The following is a 12,715-nucleotide window of genomic DNA, read 5'->3' on the forward strand; positions in this document are numbered from 1 at the left end:
AGTGGCTTATGACCGTTGTTCACGCTTACAATCACTGCAGCATCCCTATGGACATGCGACCAAACTTCGCATGCTTGGCAACTGGTTCATCTTTATGACGATTGCAGTATCCCTGAATCATGTGATCCCTTTTTGCGAACTTCTGACAAGCAAAATCAATGGGGAAGCCAGATTCACTTAACAACTGCAGTGATTCACTTAACAACAGTGGCAAGAAAAGTCGCAAAATGGGGCAAAACTCACCGAACAAGTGTCTCGCTTAGCAACATAAATTTTGGGCTCAATTGTGGTTGTACATGGAGGACTACCTGTTACATACAAAGAGGAGGTATATTCTCAGGGGCTTCTGCAACAATGATCACTGGATTCAAAATGGCGGACCACAACCAGGAGAGCAAAGCTTGCTCCTTTTTATCCGTCTTCCATTTAACTCCAAGAGAATCGGGTCTTGGATCACCCAGTTCGCACCTGTCTTTTTAAAGACTTTGTAAATAAGGGAAGACAGGTCCAAACAGCTGTTTTCATGCATAGCAAATAGGATCTGCCAAAATATTCTATGCAGTCACTCAAAATATCTGAATCACCTCTCTAATACATCTGCTGCACTGAGATCAAAGCACGGCTGCAATCCGCCGTGCCTTCAGTACCACCAGTGCCAGCATCACTGCAGACATCCCTACATCTTCTGCTGCTTTTTAAATTCCACACCTCCTCAAATGAAAGTTTCTTTTCATCATCATCATCATCCCCCGCAAAATGGCTAGGTCTGACAGATTTAATAGTGACAAGATCATAAAAAAGAGGCATCTTGGCTTCCTTCAGTCACTCTGTCCTGTCATCGTAATTAAGTCCAGTACTTCAACTGAAATAACTTACGATGACACATTTCCTTGCCTATTTTACTTAGGTGTTAAATATGCAGAGCCTATACAACAACACACAGAGATATGTGTACAGGTAGTCCTCGAGTTACAACTAAGCCCAAAATGTATGTTGCTAAGTGAAACATTTGTTGATTATTAAAATTTTACTTTTCTTGCCACCGTTGTTAGGTGCATCACTGCAGTCATCAACTTAGTGACACAGTTGTTAAGTGAGTCTCCATCTTCCGCTTGTCGGAAGGTTGCAAAAGCTGATCACATGACTCCAAGGCACTGCAGCCGTCATAAATATGAACCAGTTGCCAAGCATCTGAATTTTGATCATGTGACCATATGATGCTGCAATGGTCATAAGTGTGAAAAGCAGTCATAAGCCACTTTTTAAAGTACCATTGTAACTTCGAACGGTCACTAAATAAACTGTTGTAAGTTGAAGACTACCTGTACATGGTACCTCATTAGGGAACTTGTGGTAAAAGAAGCCTCAAGAACAAAAACTGGCTGTCAATAACTCAAAGCTCTGGAGTTTCTGGACAGCTGGGAGATTTGCTAATCCAGAAAAGTATCCATATCCATATCAGGTATACACCAGTGGTGGGTTGCCCCCAGTTCAGACTGGTTCACAAGAACCGGTAGTAAAACCGGCGGGAGGCTGTGCCCACTGACCCGGACATCATCATAGTTGATCTGCGCATGTGCAGAAGAGCGCGCGCACTGCCCTGTTGCGAACCAGTAGTAAAGGTAAATAGAACCCACCCCTGGTATACACTAAATCAAGTTCTTTCCTTTTTCAAAAGTTTAATAGGTTAATAAAATATATTTTGCCACTGTAGTCCATCTTTGTAACTTGCGATGGAAAAGGCTGTCAAGAATATGGGTTTTTTTTTTTTGTTTATAATAAAAAAAAAATCTGTATACAGAACTCCCTCCTCTATTGTCAAGAAATAAAACATGTACAGGTAGTCCTCAACTTACGACCAAAATTTATGTTGCCGAGTTAAACATTTGGTGAGTTTTGTCCCATTTTACAACCTTTCTTGCCACAGCTGTTAAGTAAATCACTGCAGTTGTTAAGCTAGTAACACGGTTAAGTGAATCTGGCTTCCTCGTTGGCAGAAAGTTGCAAAAGGGGATCACATGACCCCAGGACACTGCAACTCTCATAAATATGAACCCGTTGCCAAGCGTCTGAATTTTGGTCACGTGACCATGAGGATATTGCAATGGCCGTAGTGTGAAAAATGGTCATAAATCATGTTTTTCAGTGCCGTTGTAACTTTCTACAGTGACTAAATGAACTGTTGTAAGTCGAGGTTTACCTGCACACCCTAATCCTAAGGGAAGGTACCAGGATGCCTGTGACTGCCTAGGCCAGTCCCCCCCCCCCCCGCCATGGGATTGCTCAGCCTCTCGCCCCAATTCCTTCCCCTTCCTCTCACTGCTGGATCTTGTGCAACCTCGCAGGCACTCAAACTCTTGCCTGGTCCTGCAGCAACACCAAATCTCATGGCTTTTTTTCTGGGCTTCTTGGTTTTGTAAATGTTTGTGGGAAACCCCCCCCTCCCCTCTAGAAGAATGAAACATTTTGAGGAATATTTTAAAAAAGCAAAATATTATATTTCCCTAAATGAGAATACATGTTCTTTCATAGGAACAGGAAGTTTAAGTGCAAAACCCAAAGAAGGTATAAAAAAACCCCACTCTCAACCAGTGGTGGGTTCCTCCCGGTTCAGCCTGGTTCTCCCAAGATATGACATCATCAAACCGGTTCTCCCCCCGCGCCCACCCCCCACCCCCGCATTATTCTTACCTTTTATTTGGCCCCACCCCCAATCTATTGCTGCCTCCTGAGTCCCAGCTGATGGCTAGAGGGAAAAAAACTGTTTAAACTCTTGCCGCAGGGCTTCAAAGGGCCGTCCTACAGCTGATAAGTGTTAAAAGAAAACAAATGAGTAGACCAGTGCCTGCAAAAATACATGAGTAGATCAGTGCCTGCAAAAATAAATGGGTAGACCAGTGCCTGCAAAAATACATGAGTAGATCAGTGCCTGCAAAAATAAATGGGTAGACCAGTGCCTGCAAAAATACATGAGTAGATCAGTGCCTGCAAAAAATAAATGGGTAGATCGGTACAGGTCTGCAAGCAGTTAAAAGCCTAGTAGACCAGTACCTCTGCTAAATCTTAAATAATTGTCACATGACCATGAAGCCTCGCCCACAAAATAAGCCACACCCACAGAACCGGGAGTAAAAAAATTTAGAACCCACCCCTGCTCTCAACTCCATTTTGTCAGCTGCCCAGAATCACATGAGATTCTCCTTCATCAATAAACCATCTTTCCAATCAGCCTCCATGTTTCCAGTGTCTTTCTCCCAGCTTGGAACGGAACCAGATGGGTATTTCTTTCCACATGTCTTTTGAGAACAAAGAAAAATCAGGAAAGGGCAGTAAATGTACATGGATGTTTCTGAATGAATGAGCAAATGGCCGTAGACAGGGTATTATTTATCTGTGCAAAAGTATATGCCCATGGAGGCGGGGGTGCTTTCAGCAATATGTGAACACGGAGATATTTCTGCATAGAGGAAAATGTTTGTAAGTGTGCACACATGCATAAATTGACAGGTGTGCAGGTAAGAGCTTCTGTTACACCGCTTACCCCTCCAGCTTCAAAAGGTTGCCTACCCTGCCATGGCAGTTTACTTACGGCTGTTTGTGAAATGTTAATTATAAAGTAGCAGGTTTCTATTACAGGTTTTATTTTTGCAAATTATTGGCCTCTATTTATTGCAGGTGTGACTAGAAACCAGGCAGCCCAGCTGAAAAATATTTTGTGTAGTCAGGCGTGTTCCAGGGTTGTTGGTTCAACAGATCAGAAACCTTGTGAAGCATCCTCTCCCAGCTGTTTCCCCATGTTGGGTCCTTCTCAGGCCCTTGGGTACTTGATGTGAGTTCTGCTTGAATGAAAATTAGATGAGCTTTAAAATTGCCGATTTTCTTCGGCTTTGGATTACATCTACAGGGCCTTAAAGTGAGAGTGTGAATGAAGCTAATTATTGAAGCCGTGGATTAATATTTAAAATAAGTACATGCATAAATAAAGCGAGGGGGGCTGAGTTTGCTTTTCTCCTCTTCTTTCCGAGGTCCATTTATTTCTGTGCCTTGTCTTTTATATTCCAATCAGGGTTGTTCTTGCAGCTTTGCGACCCCTTAAATATTAATAACATTATTGATTCATGGAAGTAGTGGTGTACTTAGCATATCTGACACCTGGAGCAGATCATTTTTTAAAATATCCCCTCCTTCATTGCTAAGAGCCAGTTTGATTTAGTGGGTAAAGCAACAGACTAGAAACCAGGTGATGGTGAGTTCTAGACCCACCTTACTCACTAAAGCAGGTGAGTGAGCTTGGGCCAGTTGTTCTTGTCATACCTAGGAGAGAATGCATCTGTCAAAAAAAAAATGCTGCTAAGAAAGCTGCAAGAGTCAAAATTGACTTGAAGGGGCATTTTTTTCCTTCTAACAGCTGATCCACACCCACTACTAACCTTCTTATATCTTCACCCAGATTACACCACCCTCTTCTCCCACCTGGCATGCCATAAAATTATGCAACCAAGATTTTTGTCTCAACCAGATGCTGACAACCCAATTTAGAGCATCTTGTGATTGTCCAAACTGTTGTTACCAGAGGTGGGTTTCAGCAGGTTCTGACCAGTTCTGGAGAACCGGTAGCGGAAATTTTGAGTAGTTTGGAAAACCGGTAGTAAAAATTCTGACTGGCCCCGCCCCCATCTATTCTCCGCCTCCCAAGTCCCAGCTGATCGAGAGGAAATGGGGATTTTGCAGTAACTTCCCCTGAATTGGGGTGGGAATGGAGATTTTACAGATTTTACAGTATCCTTTTCCCTGCCACGCCCACCAAGCCATGCCACGCCCACCAAACCATGCCACGCTCACCAAGCCACACCCACAGAACCAGTAGTAAAAAAATTTCAAACCCACCACATGGCTTATATTGCCATGAAATAACTCTATGCTGGTCAGCATTCCCACCTGACAGGGGACTGCGATGGCAGTCATTAGAGGATCCACATGCAAACTCACCTGCAACCTAAATGTGCATTGCATTTGTTATTGCAGTAAGTAAGAAAAATATCAATTACAGTGGGAAGGTAGCAAAAGCACCGACTACTTACTTGAAAAAAGACTAATGGGTGGAGATCGTTGGGCAATGAAGTCCACACATTTGGAAGTTGCCGAAGTTAGGGAAGGCTGATTTATGCTGTGCAGGGGTAATGGACATTGGTTTAGGTTTATGTCTGCCCTGTATCATATTCTCCTGATCACATTGGATCGTAAGGGAATGGATGGGGTATTTTTTATTGGCCTTGAAAATTTATTTTTAAATGAATGATCACATTCATTGGAGCCTGTCAATTTGTAGGCACAATGAGAGTCTGGGTAGGCATAAGAAAAGCAAGTAAATAAGAATAAGAGGGAATGGTTAAAAGGATGAAGGGGAGTAAAACTGAAATACGCATTCAAAACATTGTAAAAGGATGCGATATGACATTTCTTTCTGTTGAAACACTCCATTAAGTAATGATGGAAGTATTGTGCACGCAGAGGGAAATTACAAAAGGATGCCAAAACTGAGGGTTACTTTTATTTACCTGATCATATAGGAAAACATTTCCCTCCACTACTGAAAAGAAGCATTCAGTACTATTGGCATCCTAATTTAATGCAATTTAACAATGAAAGCTGATTAAATTGCAGCATGATGTTCCTCCTGCCTCTCACGGCCACTCCCACATACCACAACATCCCTTGCTGGTGCCTATGCAGTTATTTTCTGACTTAATTTCCCCCAAACAATCTAAGCATGGGGGGTGGGGGGAGTAGGCGAGTGGGGGAAGAGACTGAAGGACTATAAAACCCTCCCAACAAAGAAATCTGTGTCAGAATAGAGCTGGAAAGGACCTTAGAGGTCTTCTAGTTCACGGATGTCAAACTTGATTTCATTGAGATTTCATTGATCTCAGGGGGGCGGATCCAGGGTGGATGTGGCCAGCTTGACATCACTCATGTTGGGGGCACCTGTGGTGGCCTGAGTGCTCTGCCAGCAAAAATGGAGCTCAGGAGGGCCAAGATCCATTTTTGCTGGCAGAGGCACCACGGGCTGGTCCTTCACTAATTCCAGGGTGGCCCCATGGGCCAGATCTAAGCACTCCGTGGGCCAGATCCAGCCCGCGGACCTTGAGTTTGACACCCCTGTTCTAGTTCAACCCCCTGCTCAAGCAGGAGATTATACCATTTCAGGCAATTGGCTGTCCAGTCTCTTCTTAAAGGCCTCCAGTGATGAAGCACCCACAACTTCTGAAGGCAAGCTGTTGCCAAGGTTAGCCTTTTCTGATCTTCTTTGCACCCACTGCAGGTGTTTGGGAAAGGAATCCTAAGTAAGTGTGCAGAATTGATCAATAAAGCTTTTGTAATTTTGTTCATTTGGGCACCTGCCATTCATTCCTCCTTCAGAATTTGAACTGTGTCCACTCACCTCAGTTGGCAAAACAAAGCAACATAAATCCATATGTTAACTTGAATGACAGCTTGTCATCCCCAAGATAATAGGTGCCTAGGGAGGCATTATTTTAAAAGTAGACACTGGGTAAGGTGAGACGCTGTCTTTATTTCTGAGGCTCTGGGGATTTAAACTTCAAGGTGGGTTTGGGCCCTAAACTGACGAAAAATGTGATGATTTCAGGTTAGCCTTGTTTCTTGACAGACAAGCCTGAAATCAAACTGGAGTAAATTTATCACTGTCTGAATTTTTTTATATGCAACTTAACAACATAAGCATTGCCATGACGTATGGTTTTTCCACTACTGTCCAAGCCGTTTAAGCAAATCAAAACTTTTTATTATTATTATGGTTCATCACACAGTCAGCCAGAGCTTTAAACTGGATTTGGCATTCAACGGAGTCCTTCCCAAAGACCTGGCATAGACACATGTTGTTGTTTGATGTTGTTAAAAGTATCATACAGGATGTAAGCTGTTCCCGTTAAAGCTGCCTTTTGTAACTGGTGATTTTGTCAGTGCTGATGATATTGAGGTGATGCTCCAGGTGTTTTAAGATTGAACCAAAGGTGCCTATTGTTTTCCATCTTTGTATATTTGCAATGGGTAAACAATTTTTCTTGTGGCATTGGCTCTGATTCCTCAGCCAACAATCCTAAATCTTGGAGTCCATTTGTCTACAGATGTCCAGAAACTCCAACACTCAGCACGGTCCTTATTGACTATTATTATGATGCTCGTTCCTAAATCATTCAGATGTTTAGACTGAATTTGGCATTTTTATCAACCTGTTGAGACCTTCCTAAGATTCTGAAATAGGCAGGTGTGGATGTCTGGTGGTGTTAACATCACAGAATGTTCCAAGTAAAGCTGCCTTTCACAATTGAGTGATGGTGGCTTAGTCAATGTCAGTGGTGTTGTTACTCCAGTTCTTTTAGGATTGCACCCAAGACTTCTGTTACTATTGGTACTACCCTTGCTTGCTTTTGCCACAGTCGTTCTATTTCTATTTGCAGGTCTTTGCATTTTGTTATCTTCACCAGTTCTTTCTCTTCTATTCTGCTGTCTCCAGGTACTGCCATGTCCACTATTCAGACTTTTTTTTTTCTTTTTTGTTGACAATTGCTAAGTCTGAGATGTTATGTGGCAGGTGCCTGTCTGTTTGAATTCTAATTTTCCAGAGCACTTTAGCTTCTTCATTTTCTGTTACTTTATTTTGTGGCCCTCCCAGTTCTTGCTTGCAGACAAATGGCATTTCTTGCAGTTCTTCCAACGTACCATTGTTGGTAGTCAGTCTGTGTGATCTTCTTGCCACATCCAATTATTTTTATTATTTTCAGGCATCCATGGCAGATTTCATTACCAGAAGGTTTCTACAATTACCCTTTCCTTCCTGACCTGGCTCCCTTCCAGGACTTCTGGGCCAGAGAAGGCATAGTTTTAGACAGTATCATCTTTGACTCCAGCCGGTGAGAAGGAATACGGTCATCGGGGTTAAGAAGCCATTTCCATCATGCTCCTTCACTGAGAGGCTGTAACATTTGTCATTCTTGCTGCCATTAAAAAAAAAAGCATGACTAAAGTCTTTATTTGTCCCCTCTTTCTTTTCCATATCTTTTTCATCCGCGCTTCATCTTGTCATCTGTGTAATGGAGCTTAGGGACTCTCTTGGTGTTCAGTCAAAGAACCCCTTTTGTGAACAGTTTAATAATTCTAGGAATGATAAATAAATCATCATGATGAATAAACTAGTGAAGAAGAAAGAAACAAAAGAATAGTCCTCAAAAATAATTGTCCAGTCAAAAAAAAGAGAGAGTATTGGGATATAAGAAGCCGGGTGTTAGAAGTACAGGCACTTCAGGACATTAAAGTATACATTTATTGTCTCAGTAAAGACAGTAAAAAGACAAATCTGATTTTCAGCTTTGGGTGCACTTGCCATTTTGATGTATGGCTTTCAAAGTAAATGGAAGCATGGAAAAGTGCATTTTGTTGTTTACTGCGAGGATATATTGAGATGTTACAAAATACAAGTGAGTTGGGCACTCTGGGATGGGATGGGCTTAAGTGTTAAATCCCATTCTCCACTGGAGGCCTACTTTCTCATCTCTGATGGGAAATCAGGCCATGGTCTTAATATAAATCAAGAATTTCCCTGCCAGGCATGACTCTGTTTTAAATTTTTCTCTTATGCTTCCATGTAACTAAGCTTAAGAAGCAGAGGTTGGCATCTGTAAGTTTCTGTAAACTGACCTTGTGTTTTTCTTTATTAGGAGAAAGGGGAAGGTGTTTTCCTTCTCACAGTCTTGCTTCTATCTCCCTAATTTGGGGGTTTGGGGAGGAGAGAAAGAAAGAAGAAGGTGGCAGGCAGTTAAGTATCAATGAAAGCTATCTTTGTTGACTTGATTGGATACAATGCACCCAGTTGTGGAGGAGAGAGAGAGAAAAAAATATTTGATTGATTGATTGATTGATTGATTGATGCCATCCAACTCCCAATTACAGTATTTGATAACAGTGTTTCTTTTTTCCTTCTCAGGACCCCCTCCCACATTTAAAAATTATGGAAGACCTCAAAAAAGAGCTTTTGTTTGTATGGTTTATATTTATTATTACCATGTTAAAAGTTTAAATTGATGCATTTGTAGAATATTTATTAAATATGTAAAAATAATAGGAAAGCCATTAGACATGAACATAAAATGTTTTTTATTATCTTATTAATAATAGTAATAATCTTGTGGACCCTTGAGAGAGTCTTGGGGAATTCCCAAAAGGCCCTTGAACCACACTTTCAGAAACACTGTTCTAAAGTGACTGTAGAGTTTCACTTAAAAAGCAAAATCAAATGCTGCCAGTGTCCTGGTAGTGATAGTCAGCTGAGCCAAGAAGTTTATTTTAGGATTCAGAAGCAATGAGCTTACCTAAGGAATATAGGCAATGCAACAAACGTTTCTTTGCTGCAAGACTGAAAGTACAGGGAAAAAGCATAAGGGAATTATCCAAATACATGCCAGTCCTTCAAGGCAGCAGATGACACTACCAGCTGGGTTCCATGGAGCGTAAGACCTTTTGGATGGTCTACAAGTCTTGCAAAATACAACTGTCCCCAACTGCCTTTTATATAAAACTGCCTTTTATATTTTAAATTTGATTGGTTTTGATCATGAGCTTATCCTTGGGTAATGTGTGAAGGACAACCTTACCTGGATATGTCTGAGTCTTTGCAGTTATGCTTTTAGGGAGCAACTTGGTGCTGGGCAGAAGAATCATATACTTTTCTACATTGGAGGACGTCCAAGTACAAATAAGCAGGAAAAGAAGGAAACTACTTTCAGCCTGTTAGTTTGAGGTGAAAAATCTGACACTCCACTATACTTTCTCACCCAATCTTCCTTAATGTCAATACAGCCAGAAAATGTAGCATCTCTTCTTTACCATTAAAAAGAACTATTGCAATCTTGAACAAGAGTGGTCCATTTAGGCTGGAGGCTATTCTGTAAATCTTTACAGTAAATGTGTAGGTAAATTGAACTACCTAATAAAACAGATCTGTGGTGAGCAATATTATCAGGAAGAAGGTCTGGTCTGGATCTAGACAGTCATGAATTATATTCAATCTACATTCAGGTAGAAAGACAACTGATATAAAATCAGTGGAAACTGATGCCGCATTCGTACCTCTAAAAAAATACAGAAAACTGAGCTTTTATTTATGGTATTTATGTAATTCAATCTGGACTTTGAGTAGTTCATCAATAGTAACAGAAAAACCAATGCAAACCAAAAACAAGAGGGCAACTAGGCACAATATACAAACAGAAAGCACAAATATCTGACATACCCAAGGAGCCTCATTTGTCACATCAGAAGATCTGGAAAAACAATCAGATCTTCAATGTTTTATGGAATGCCAACAGGATGGGAGCTACATGGATTTCACTCCAAAGAGTTTTAGGAAATGTTTGGGCATCTATTACCGTGATGGCACGCATGCTGGAAGTGGCACACAGAGCCATCTCTCTGGGCACACGAGCCATCGCCCGTTGTTCTTCCGGCATGCGGTTCCGGCATGCAGTTTTCATGTGCATGAGAGCGCCAGAAACCAGAAGAGCAGCTGCTCTTCGGATGATCTTCCAGGTGTCAAGTTTCCGAAAGATGCCCTAATTAATTCATGAGCCATGATCCAAACTTCAAAGGAAATATAGTAATTTATTAGGAGCAACATTCCGGCAATACTCGGATGCAGTTAGGACTGATCCTACGTAGATTTACGTTCCCCTATGACCCTGTCTCTCCCCTCCTCTCTGGCCATGTCATAAATCACATTCTCCAATTAACCACTTTGGCTGGCTGTGAAACCTAACACCCTCCTTCTGATTGCGGTCAGAAAGAATGTATGGAATTCACTTCAGTTCTCCCTCCCTCCTGCTCATGGTAACTTGAAAGCTTTGCAAGTTGACACCAGGTTCTGGCGCACACATGCTTACTGGCCACCTGGTCTTCCGGTTTCTGGCACACATGAGCACGCAAAGACCAGCTGACCTGTGAGTGTGTGCATGCCGGAAACTGGAAGATCATCTTCCCAGCACGTGCATGCGCACCGGGTGGCTGCTCTTCTGTTTTTTGGCATGTGTGCGCACACATGCGCACGCTCCTGTTTCAGCACTCGGTGCCGAAAAGGTTTGCCAACACTGATCTATTACATCATTAGCAACAATGCAACAAATCTTCAATACTTGTGGCAATCCTAACCAAAGGCTTAGCTTGGCTTGATTTTGTTTTAAACCGTGTGTTTTATTTTATTTTTTTGGAATACTGATCAACTTCCCTGGAAATATATGGAATATGGTTATATTTTAAAAGCCTCTCTAGGAAAAGTCATTGATGCTTGGTCTTCTGCAAAACAGTAAGAACTCCAAGGGGAAGCTAGCAAGAGTGAGCTTCCTCCCTCAGTTTCCTATGCAAAAATCTCTCTGCAGACCAGCTCAGCTACATCAATATTAGGGCTCATACTGACATCCGCTGGCAAGCAGAGGTTCTAGCATCAATTTCTCTGATACAATCTGTCCAGATTGTCAAGCAAGGAAGGAAGAGAGGAAGGATGTGTTTTTGACTTTACCGGTTGCCACTGTAGGCTTTTAATTAAAAGGCAGGATATAAATCTTTTTGATTAATAAATGAAGATTCTACCATTGTTAAATAAATTATGCTCTACAATTAATCAGCAGTGCCATTCTGTTTTTACTATAGCTGAGACAATCGGTTCTGGCTTTCCACTTAGCAGCGTTGTAATGACTACACATCCTTTCTCTTGTTTTTATTTCTTCAGGAACATGCATGAACCATGACTGCCAGAAAGAGGACCTTCCCATGGGAGGAGCAACTCCCCAGAAATTTGCACAGCTCCCATCCTACAAGAGTTCCACAAGTCTTTGAAAATGTAGATGTGCTCCCTGCAGTGAGATTACAGTATTATATGCTCTAATTGGAAAAAGTCCAGCACTATCACAATGGAGGAATGGTTGGTGAAGATGATGATGATTTCAAAAAGTAGAATAACAACCTGCCCCCCCCCCCGTTTTCCTAACTGAGATTTGAAAGAAGAGAAAGCAGTATGTGAGTTATAAATATTGTGAATGTGAAATTTTAGCGTAATTCCAATATGTAATAAATTCTAATATCTTTCAATTCGGCAATTTTAAAATCAATATACAGTACTGCCTTCAACATTATCTCTGTGTTTGTGCATGTGTGCATACGCTTTGAATGTGTGTGTATGTGTGGGCATATACTGTATGTGAGTATGTCTCTTTCTTTCCTCCCCCTCCCCCCAGGTATATATGTGTATGTGTATCCGTTTGTGTATACCTATATGTTGTGTTTTTGTGTATATATATACACACACACACACACCAATTGTGTGATCCTTTGGGTCATTGTCAGGCCCAAAGAAATCAGGAATGAGACAGTTACTTCTGAATAGTTCTGAATATTGTTTCTCACCTATAGATAGAATCTTGCCAGGATAAAGCAATTATCTGCAATAACTATAGATATACTCTTTGGATTGCTAGGGTGGGTCCAGTCCAGGGGTGGTATTCACTAACCTTCACTACTGATTCACAAATGTGAGCACACACGCCTCCGCCACACATGCAGAAAGTCTTCTCACACGATCCGGATCGAGCTGGCTGAATTTCACCACTGGTCCAGTCTTGCTCTCTTCCTGCCTACCAGACATTCCAAG

General features: G+C 41.6%; 1 long non-coding RNA gene across 1 annotated transcript; it reads left to right on the forward strand.

The window, feature by feature from the left end:
- The first annotated feature begins 9,001 nt into the window (after positions 1 to 9,001).
- On the forward strand, positions 9,002 to 12,156 carry LOC132711074 (uncharacterized). Its single transcript, XR_009621854.2, has 2 exons — positions 9,002 to 9,058; positions 11,798 to 12,156. It is a non-coding gene; the product is annotated as an uncharacterized LOC132711074 (long non-coding RNA).
- Positions 12,157 to 12,715: the final 559 nt, after the last annotated feature.

Source organism: Pantherophis guttatus, chromosome 1 (assembly GCF_059756535.1).
Source record: "Pantherophis guttatus breed Tessera chromosome 1, ASM5975653v1, whole genome shotgun sequence".
Taxonomy (NCBI): Eukaryota; Metazoa; Chordata; class Lepidosauria; order Squamata; family Colubridae; genus Pantherophis; species Pantherophis guttatus.